The sequence below is a fragment of the Tribolium castaneum genome, chromosome 3, assembly GCF_031307605.1.
Source record: "Tribolium castaneum strain GA2 chromosome 3, icTriCast1.1, whole genome shotgun sequence".
NCBI classification, from domain to species: domain Eukaryota; kingdom Metazoa; phylum Arthropoda; class Insecta; order Coleoptera; family Tenebrionidae; genus Tribolium; species Tribolium castaneum.
Window position 1 is genome coordinate 10,449,765 of NC_087396.1, and position 9,778 is coordinate 10,459,542.

The window sequence follows — 9,778 nt, forward strand, 5'->3', positions numbered from 1 at the left end:
CTACGCCCTGTCGATCCTCTTCCCGAAAGTGTACATTAAAAATTGTTATCCCCTTTTTTACCAAAACTGTGTAAATCGCGAGACAAATGTATGTACAAAATTTAGCTCGAAGCCCTTGGAATTGTTGAACTTTGGGTTTATTACCTAGCGATGAAACGACTTCGAGCCGTAACAGATGTCAAAGTATCGAAACATATTATGGAACTAGAGATCCGAGAAGCTTCAGGCCTTACCACTTCTACAAGTTTCATGCTCGTGGGCTGTAACTCGCAACAGAAAGTGTCCTGAAGGAACGGGATTGGTATTAGATTTAAAAAGTCTGGAATCATTACTAAAGCATTTTTTTCTCTTATCTATTTGAATTATTTTTTTTTTAAATTTTGCGAATATGTAATCATACCAATATTTGGTAAATAAAGCCAAACATGCAACTTTGACCGTATGTAATCTTGTAATCGTAATCGTTTAATTACAGTGCAGCGGTGAATTGAATAAACAGTGCATGTAGTATGTAAATACTAATATACCCATTGCTGTATTCCTCGTTATTGGTTATTTTTCTCATTTATATGATGCAAAAATTTTAATCAAAACACATTTTTTGTGCCTCTCTGCATGTAACGAATTAGCGTGGTATGAATCTAATTTTCCATTCCCTATTCGCCTATTCACTTACGACTAATTATTCGCTAGATTTTCACATGTAATATTCAATTTGAAAGGTATAAAAGGATTAAGGATGGAAACGCTTTTAATAGGAAATTATATTTTTAAATAATTTATCAACTCCATTGAACGGATACATTACAAAGTCTGTTTTCGAATGGGAGAGAAACTTATTATTTCCGGGATAATTTGTGTCATAAAGAATTCATTGTTCACAGCAAACTTTTCTATTACATAACAATGAGGCGGGATTCCTGCCATATTTAAATTCTAAATGGATTGTTATCATTTTTGTTTTCTATTCAGTCCCAGACAGAAATTTAATTTAAGAGTTATTCGATTTCCTCAAAGCTCGGATTGAAAAGAGAAGAAACCTAATTATTAGCAGTAATGGAACCACATTACGTACAACTAGCACTAAATATTCGAGGTGCTTATAATATTTTCCGGGCCCTATAGCACGATAAGAAATCAATAAACTATTAAGATTGTAGACTATAAAGGCGCCGTTATTGCTTTCTTACCTTTTGTGCAACTAAGTGTGCTTTTAATGAGCATTAGGAGCTTTTTTCCTTAACAAGGTACAAGAACGAACATTTGTTCTGTTTTAATTTTTTTAAAGGCGCAAATTAAATCGCAAAATGGGGTGTAATAAGAAGTAGGGATTTCTTGTACTAACCCAATCTCGAAAAACATCTTTGCACCCGATTTAACTGGTGTTCTAATTGTCTCTTAAGCACAAATAAACGTCAAACAATGCGAATAATGCGATTGCCGTTACACCCTAATGGCTTTATTACACTGATCAAACATGAAAGCTGCAATGAGCGAGATTTTTCGTACTCTTCTCGAAAGTTATTAAATTATTTTCGTGGATAAAACTTTTGTTCTCCCGATGGCTTACATGTGGCTTAAAAGTTGTCCGTGTTTGTGTTTCCGGTGCAAGTCTGATAAAAACTTGAGGACCTCCTATCAAGAGTTTCGCAAACCGGAGCAATTGGTATTGATCGAGGGTTGATTAAAAGCAAAATTCTGCAAGCCAAAATCAGATTAAAGGTGTACGCCGATAATGATAATCTTGGAATAATTTGGGAAATAATTATTTGCACAGTAATGCCGATTCGATTGAATTTACGTACAACAGGCGTATTATAATCACAAACAGAGCTTTGCATTAAATTAGTTAATGTCCCGTGTCCGCATTTTGTGTTTGAATAAACAAAAAATAATTATTTGAATAATAAACCCAGTGAATTAACACGTTCGTTAAATATCGAAACGGTTACCGATCATTTTATCGCCATGGCGCAGCCACCATAAAAGGAATTTTATCGCACTTCGGTGAAATCATTAAATTTACAAACACTTTTATTTGGCCTGTCGGCAACTTCAACAATATATCACGTAAAACTGACGACTTTTTTGTCAGAGGATTAATTACCACTCGAACCTACTACTTTTCGGACGCGGTGCTAAATTACACGACCTCAAAAACCCTCCAAATAACAACAATTGATTGCTGTGATTAATTTCTTTCTACGATTTATCTTTTTGTCTTATTTTAAGAAATTGCCATGGCTTTGCGTGCTTCTATTATTGAAAACTTATAACGTTTGATTGACGAGACCCGAACCAGGGCCTAAGCCATACCCCCTTCCGTGTTATTAATAATTCAATTACGATAACATCATACCGATATTAGTTTTTCTACTTTGTGTGCCATCAGGAATAAAAAATGATGAAAATCATCCGCTGTGACAATAAATGAAAGCACAATGGGAAAAGTTTGATTGGGTTAAGATTTCCCGGCCTTTTAGAGTTAAAATTTCTTTGTTGTTGCGTGTCAGTTACAGTTTATTCGTTGACATGAAGACCGGAATCAACTTCAGTTTTGACTCTCCGAGACATGAGACGCTATTTGTGAACTATTTATTACGTGAAGAGAACTCAAGTTTTCGTAAAAAAAAATACAAAACATGTAGAATGTAGAAAGAATCAGCTATTAAGTGGTTGCAGGTTTTGTAGTTGCGAGCTTGCATTGCTGTAAATATTATGCAGCTGACAGTGCAGCACATTATCAGGACAACTAATCTTTATTCGGTTATTGTAGGCACTTGCCACTTTCGTAATTGGGTTGTGGTGCCACTTGTTGCAAATTAAGCCTATTATAACAGCAAATATTATAAAATAGGCTTTGTTACAATAATTTCCTGCTTTAACACTACATTTATTCAAGCAAAAGGTTGTATAAACTGCTCGTTAATTTGATTTCTCTCACCGAAAACAATGGTAATGTACCTAAAAACTGCACCTGAAAGATAAAAATAGTTTATTGCTTATGAACTTGATTCTTAACCGGAAGCTCTGTTTCTGAAGTGGCAGGTTTGCGAAGAAATTGTGTCGTTTCCTGTTAGATTTTTTGCCGATAAGCCCGGTTGAATGTTAAATACGGCTGAAGAGGCTGCAGTGTAAATATCTGTATAATACTTGGAGTGAAGTCGAGTCGGTCGTTTCTTTTATGCGAATTCGCCCGTATTCCGAAATAGTTCTATTTCATTTAAACGGTATAAAATACCTTCGGGCTTTAATTGTGACTGTTTATCCGGAATGCAGCCATTTCCACGGTTATTTTCTCCGTATTCAGCTCGTCATTTCAGCGAAACTTTGACCCTTGTCTAGCTGCGGTTGCGTCTCGAATATGAAAACTCGGGAAGGAGACCGAAACTTGTGAAAACAACTGTCACCTCATTGATATGAGCAAAAGGGTTTGGAATGTATCGATTTTTTGGAAATTAAATCTTTGGCGTTGCCGCCATTAATCATGATTGAGTGTCTCCTCAAGGAAAAAATCGCTTTTTGTCAGAGTTCGGTAAAATCCAATCAAATATTTTTTCGGAGGAGCAATAAAATGTTACAATACTCAATCAAATGTGGCTTTGAGGGCGGTATCTTGCTGCGGACGTGGTTTTGCCCTCCCAAGGGTAATTTATGCGGCATTGTCCTTCCAAGATGAGTCCCTTCACGCGAACTATGACACTAAACACGAGCTTGACGCAGCAAATTTTCTCGGCATTTTGCAAAGTTGATATTGGAGCGCAGAGTTTGTTTTTGCGGAATGCAGGTATTGAGTTTGTCGCCGTCTTATTTACATAGCTGGAGCTTTCTTGTTAGCTACCCAGACAGAGCTTTCAGCAATAATGAAGTTAATCTGTGCGCTTTCACTCGCTGATTATTAAATATCAAGGTTGACTGCTTACAATCACATCGATATCGCGCTGAAAAGTAAAAATTTAATGAGCGCCATTCTTGACGTAAATTAATTTCGCCAAAGCTATTACACTGATAGATCAATTAAAATGTTTGGCGCAGGCGATTGTTGAGTTTATCAACTGCTTAGATATATCAACGCATCTGAGCAACAATAGCTCATCATGCGGGCAAGAACTTTAAACTAGGACACACTAATGAGTTTACTTGCACCTCGAGGGCGCTAATGCTACGCAAAAACAGTAATAATTCGGAATTAACTAAATGGCTCATTGAAATTTACGTTGGATAAGTTTTGCGTTTTAATTTATATTTATGTTTAAATCCTGCATTTGCTGCATTATTGAATATTTTATTACAAGCATTTGTAATTCATGAACATTGCGTTAATGAATAAAATCACTGCAACCATAAAATCAAGGTATTCCAACATTTATTGAATAGTTATGGGTGGTAGTGACTTTGCATACATATTTTTAAATTTCTGGGAAATTCGGGATCGGGGTCCGATGTTTTATCAGTTTCGCCTAGTAACAATATTTACTTTGGGTTTAGTTACAGGCAAAGAGAAAAGTGAACATGTGTGGTAAAGCATAAATCAACAGTTAATGCGATGATTGTAGATCGAAAACAAATATTTACTAAGAAGCTACTTGATGTATAAGAGACAGCAGCTTCGAGATCAAAGAAAGTAGTTCAAAACACAGTGTCCAGCGGAATCCTTGTGAAAATAAGCCGATATCATCGCGGAAATTGTTCAGGTTTCGTGCCATTTTATCTTGTATCTTTAACGTCTTTCAAAATACAAATCAAACAAATCTGCATAAAAATGGGTCCACTGTTATGGTAAAGAGAGGGTTTAAACTGTTATCGCGGTCTCAATCGGCAAATTGCCCTTACAACTGGTAAACACTAGTGCTCATGTACGAACACAACGGTGTCATAAACGTGGCATTACTTCTTTTAACGCAATTGTAGGAAGTAAGGACAAATCGCGGAACAGAATTTTTTATCGAGTGACCTGATTAATTTTTATACTTAGCTTTTTCCACTGCTTTCAAACCGTTTTGTCAAAAAAATCTTGTTTTGTGTTTACGGAAGGGAATTAAATTTAATCACTTGTGCACAAAGGTTGGTGGTAAGTCTCAGCGTCAAACCGATTACAGTGTATAAATAAACCACCATCTTAATTACAATGTTTTCAAAAGGGTGGGAAATTGAATAGAGAAGTCGGATTTCTTGGAACTTTTACTAACGTTTCAAAAATGTAGAAACATTACACTGGGGAATCAACATTAAAAAACAAATTTTTTAGATATTTATTTTAATATTTGCACGTAGGAGTATTGTGTTCCTGTTTTTTTACCAAATTAATGAATTATAAAAGCTTCTAAAATATGGAAATAGCTTGTATTAAAATCAAAAACACACTTTATTAGAAGAAGAAAATATGCCTGGGTCCTATGAAAATAAATAGCTTAAATAAGTTTAGTAAAAGCCGTCATAAGCATTAAAAAAATACAGTACAAGTGTGGTCAACGGAGAACTAAATACAAGGTGAAGGTGAAAAATTCTTGGGCTGAAAATCAAAGACTGCTTCGTTTAAGAGTTCAAAAATGCCTAAACCTAAACGGTTGAAAACAGAGAAATAGACTTTTGCAAAGTTTTTGAAGAAAATTTAATTCCGTAAATCTTTCGTTATTATTATTATTTGTGCTTTTTTTGTTTGTTTTACTCATCGTGCTATTTATTTATTTCATTGCTGTTCAAACTTAGAACTACTGTATTATTTGTGTGGTATTTTTTTCAAAAACGCAGGCTACAACACTTGAGGTGTTGCGAAAAATATTCATTTAAACTAAACTTATTGTGTGTGTGGCTTTATTGAAATTAGTAATTAACAAATTAATGAATTATAAAAGCTTCTAAAATCTGGAAATAGCTTGTATTAAAGTCAAAAACACACTTTATTAGAAGGAGAAAATATGCCTGGATCCTATGAAAATAAACAGCTTAAATAAGTTTAGTAAAAGTCGTCATAAGTATTAAAAAAAATACAGTACAAGTGTGGTCAACGGAGAACTAAATACAAGATGAAGGTGAAAAATTCTTGGGCTGAAAATCAAAGACTGCTTCGTTTAAGAGTTTAAAAATGCCTAAACCTAAACGGTTGAAAATAATGAACTTTCGCAGACTTTTGTAAAAAAAAAAATTTATTCCGTGAATCCTTCGTCATTATTATTATTATTATTTGTGCATTTTTTGTTTGTTTTACTTACCGTGTTATTTATTTATTTCATTGTTCTTCAAACTTAAAACTATACTGTCATATTTGTGTGGTATTTTTTTCAAAAACGCAGGCAACAACACTTGAGGTGTTGCGAAAAATATTCATTTAAACTAAACTTATTGTGTGATGGTGCCTTTATTGAAATTAGTAATTAACAAATTAATGAATTATAAAACCTTCTAAAATCTGGAAATAGCTTGTATTAAAGTCAAAAACACACTTTATTAGAAGGAGAAAATATGCCTGGGTCCTATGAAAATAAACAGCTTAAATAAGTTTAGTAAAAGTCGTCATAAGTATTAAAAAAATATAGTACAAGTGTGGTCAACGGAGAACTAAATACAAGGTGAAGGTGAAAAATTCTTGGGCTGAAAATGACAGACTGGTTCTTTTAAGAGTTTAAAAATGCCTAAACCTAAACGGTTGAAAATAATAAACTTTCGCAGACTTTTGTAAAAAAAAATTAATTTCGTGAATCCTTCGTCATTATTATTATTATTTGTGCATTTTTTGTTTGTTTTACTTACCGTGTTATTTATTTATTTCATTGTTCTTCAAACTTAAAACTATACTGTCATATTTGTGTGGTATTTTTTTCAAAAACGCAGGCAACAACACTTGAGGTGTTGCAAAAAATAATCATTTAAACTAAACTTATTGTGTGATGGTGGCTTTATTGAAATTAGTAATTAACAAATTAATGAATTATAAAAGCTTCTAAAATCTGGAAATAGCTTGTATTAAAGTCAAAAACACACTTTATTAGAAGGAGAAAATATGCCTGGGTCCTATGAAAATAAACAGCTTAAATAAGTTTAGTAAAAGCCGTCATAAGCATTAAAAAAATACAGTACAAGTGTGGTCAACGGAGAACTAAATACAAGGTGAAGGTGAAAAATTCTTGGGCTGAAAATCAAAGACTGCTTCGTTTAAAAGTTCAAAAATGCCTAAACCTAAACGGTTGAAAACAGAGAAATAGACTTTTGTAAAGTTTTTGAAGAAAATTTAATTCCGTAAATCTTTCGTTATTATTATTATTTGTACTTTTTTTGTTTGTTTTACTCATTCTGCTATTTATTTATTTCATTGCTGTTCAAACTTAGAACTACTGTATTATTTGTGTGGTATTTTTTTCAAAAACCCAGGCAACAACACTTGAGGTGTTGCGAAAAATATTCATTTAAACTAAACTTATTGTGTGATGGTGGCTTTATTGAAATTAGTAATTAACAAATTAATGAATTATAAAAGCTTCTAAAATCTGGAAATAGTTTGTATTAAAGTCAAAAACACACTTTATTAGAAGGAGAAATTATGCCTGGGTCCAATGAAAATAAACAGCTTAAATAAGTTTAGTAAAAGTCGTCATAAGCATTAAAAAAAATACAGTACAAGTGTGGTCAACGGAGAACTAAATACAAGGTGAAGGTGAAAAATTTTTGGGCTGAAAATCAAAGACTGCTTCGTTTAAGAGTTCAAAAATGCCTAAACCTAAACGGTTGAAAACAGAGAAATAGACTTTTTCAAAGTTTTTGAAGAAAATTTAATTCGGTAAATCTTTCGTTATTATTATTATTATTTGTGCTTTTTTGTTTGTTTTACTTACCGTGTTATTTATTTATTTCATTGTTCTTCAAACTTAAAACTATACTGTCATATTTGTGTGGTATTTTTTTCAAAAACGCAGGCAACAACACTTGAGGTGTTGCGAAAAATATTCATTTAAACTAAACTTATTGTGTGATGGTGCCTTTATTGAAATTAGTAATTAACAAATTAATGAATTATAAAACCTTCTAAAATCTGGAAATAGCTTGTATTAAAGTCAAAAACACACTTTATTAGAAGGAGAAAATATGCCTGGGTCCTATGAAAATAAACAGCTTAAATAAGTTTAGTAAAAGTCGTCATAAGTATTAAAAAAATATAGTACAAGTGTGGTCAACGGAGAACTAAATACAAGGTGAAGGTGAAAAATTCTTGGGCTGAAAATGACAGACTGGTTCTTTTAAGAGTTTAAAAATGCCTAAACCTAAACGGTTGAAAATAATAAACTTTCGCAGACTTTTGTAAAAAAAAATTAATTTCGTGAATCCTTCGTCATTATTATTATTATTTGTGCATTTTTTGTTTGTTTTACTTACCGTGTTATTTATTTATTTCATTGTTCTTCAAACTTAAAACTATACTGTCATATTTGTGTGGTATTTTTTTCAAAAACGCAGGCAACAACACTTGAGGTGTTGCAAAAAATAATCATTTAAACTAAACTTATTGTGTGATGGTGGCTTTATTGAAATTAGTAATTAACAAATTAATGAATTATAAAAGCTTCTAAAATCTGGAAATAGCTTGTATTAAAGTCAAAAACACACTTTATTAGAAGGAGAAAATATGCCTGGGTCCTATGAAAATAAACAGCTTAAATAAGTTTAGTAAAAGCCGTCATAAGCATTAAAAATATACAGTACAAGTGTGGTCAACGGAGAACTAAATACAAGGTGAAGGTGAAAAATTCTTGGGCTGAAAATCAAAGACTGCTTCGTTTAAAAGTTCAAAAATGCCTAAACCTAAACGGTTGAAAACAGAGAAATAGACTTTTGTAAAGTTTTTGAAGAAAATTTAATTCCGTAAATCTTTCGTTATTATTATTATTTGTACTTTTTTTGTTTGTTTTACTCATTCTGCTATTTATTTATTTCATTGCTGTTCAAACTTAGAACTACTGTATTATTTGTGTGGTATTTTTTTCAAAAACCCAGGCAACAACACTTGAGGTGTTGCGAAAAATATTCATTTAAACTAAACTTATTGTGTGATGGTGGCTTTATTGAAATTAGTAATTAACAAATTAATGAATTATAAAAGCTTCTAAAATCTGGAAATAGTTTGTATTAAAGTCAAAAACACACTTTATTGGAAGGAGAAATTATGCCTGGGTCCAATGAAAATAAACAGCTTAAATAAGTTTAGTAAAAGTCGTCATAAGTATTAAAAAAAATACAGTACAAGTGTGGTCAACGGAGAACTAAATACAAGGTGAAGGTGAAAAATTTTTGGGCTGAAAATCAAAGACTGCTTCGTTTAAGAGTTCAAAAATGCCTAAACCTAAACGGTTGAAAACAGAGAAATAGACTTTTTCAAAGTTTTTGAAGAAAATTTAATTCGGTAAATCTTTCGTTATTATTATTATTATTTGTGCTTTTTTGTTTGTTTTACTTACCGTGTTATTTATTTATTTCATTGTTCTTCAAACTTAAAACTATACTGTCATATTTGTGTGGTATTTTTTTCAAAAACGCAGGCAACAACACTTGATGTGTTGCGAAAAATATTCATTTAAACTAAACTTATTGTGTGATGGTGGCTTTATTGAAATTAGTAATTAACAAATTAATGAATTATAAAAGCTTCTAAAATCTGGAAATAGCTTGTATTAAAGTCAAAAACACACTTTATTAGAAGGAGAAAATATGCCTGGGTCCTATGAAAATAAACAGCTTAAATAAGTTTAGTAAAAGTCGTCATAAGTATTAAAAAAAATACAGTACAAGT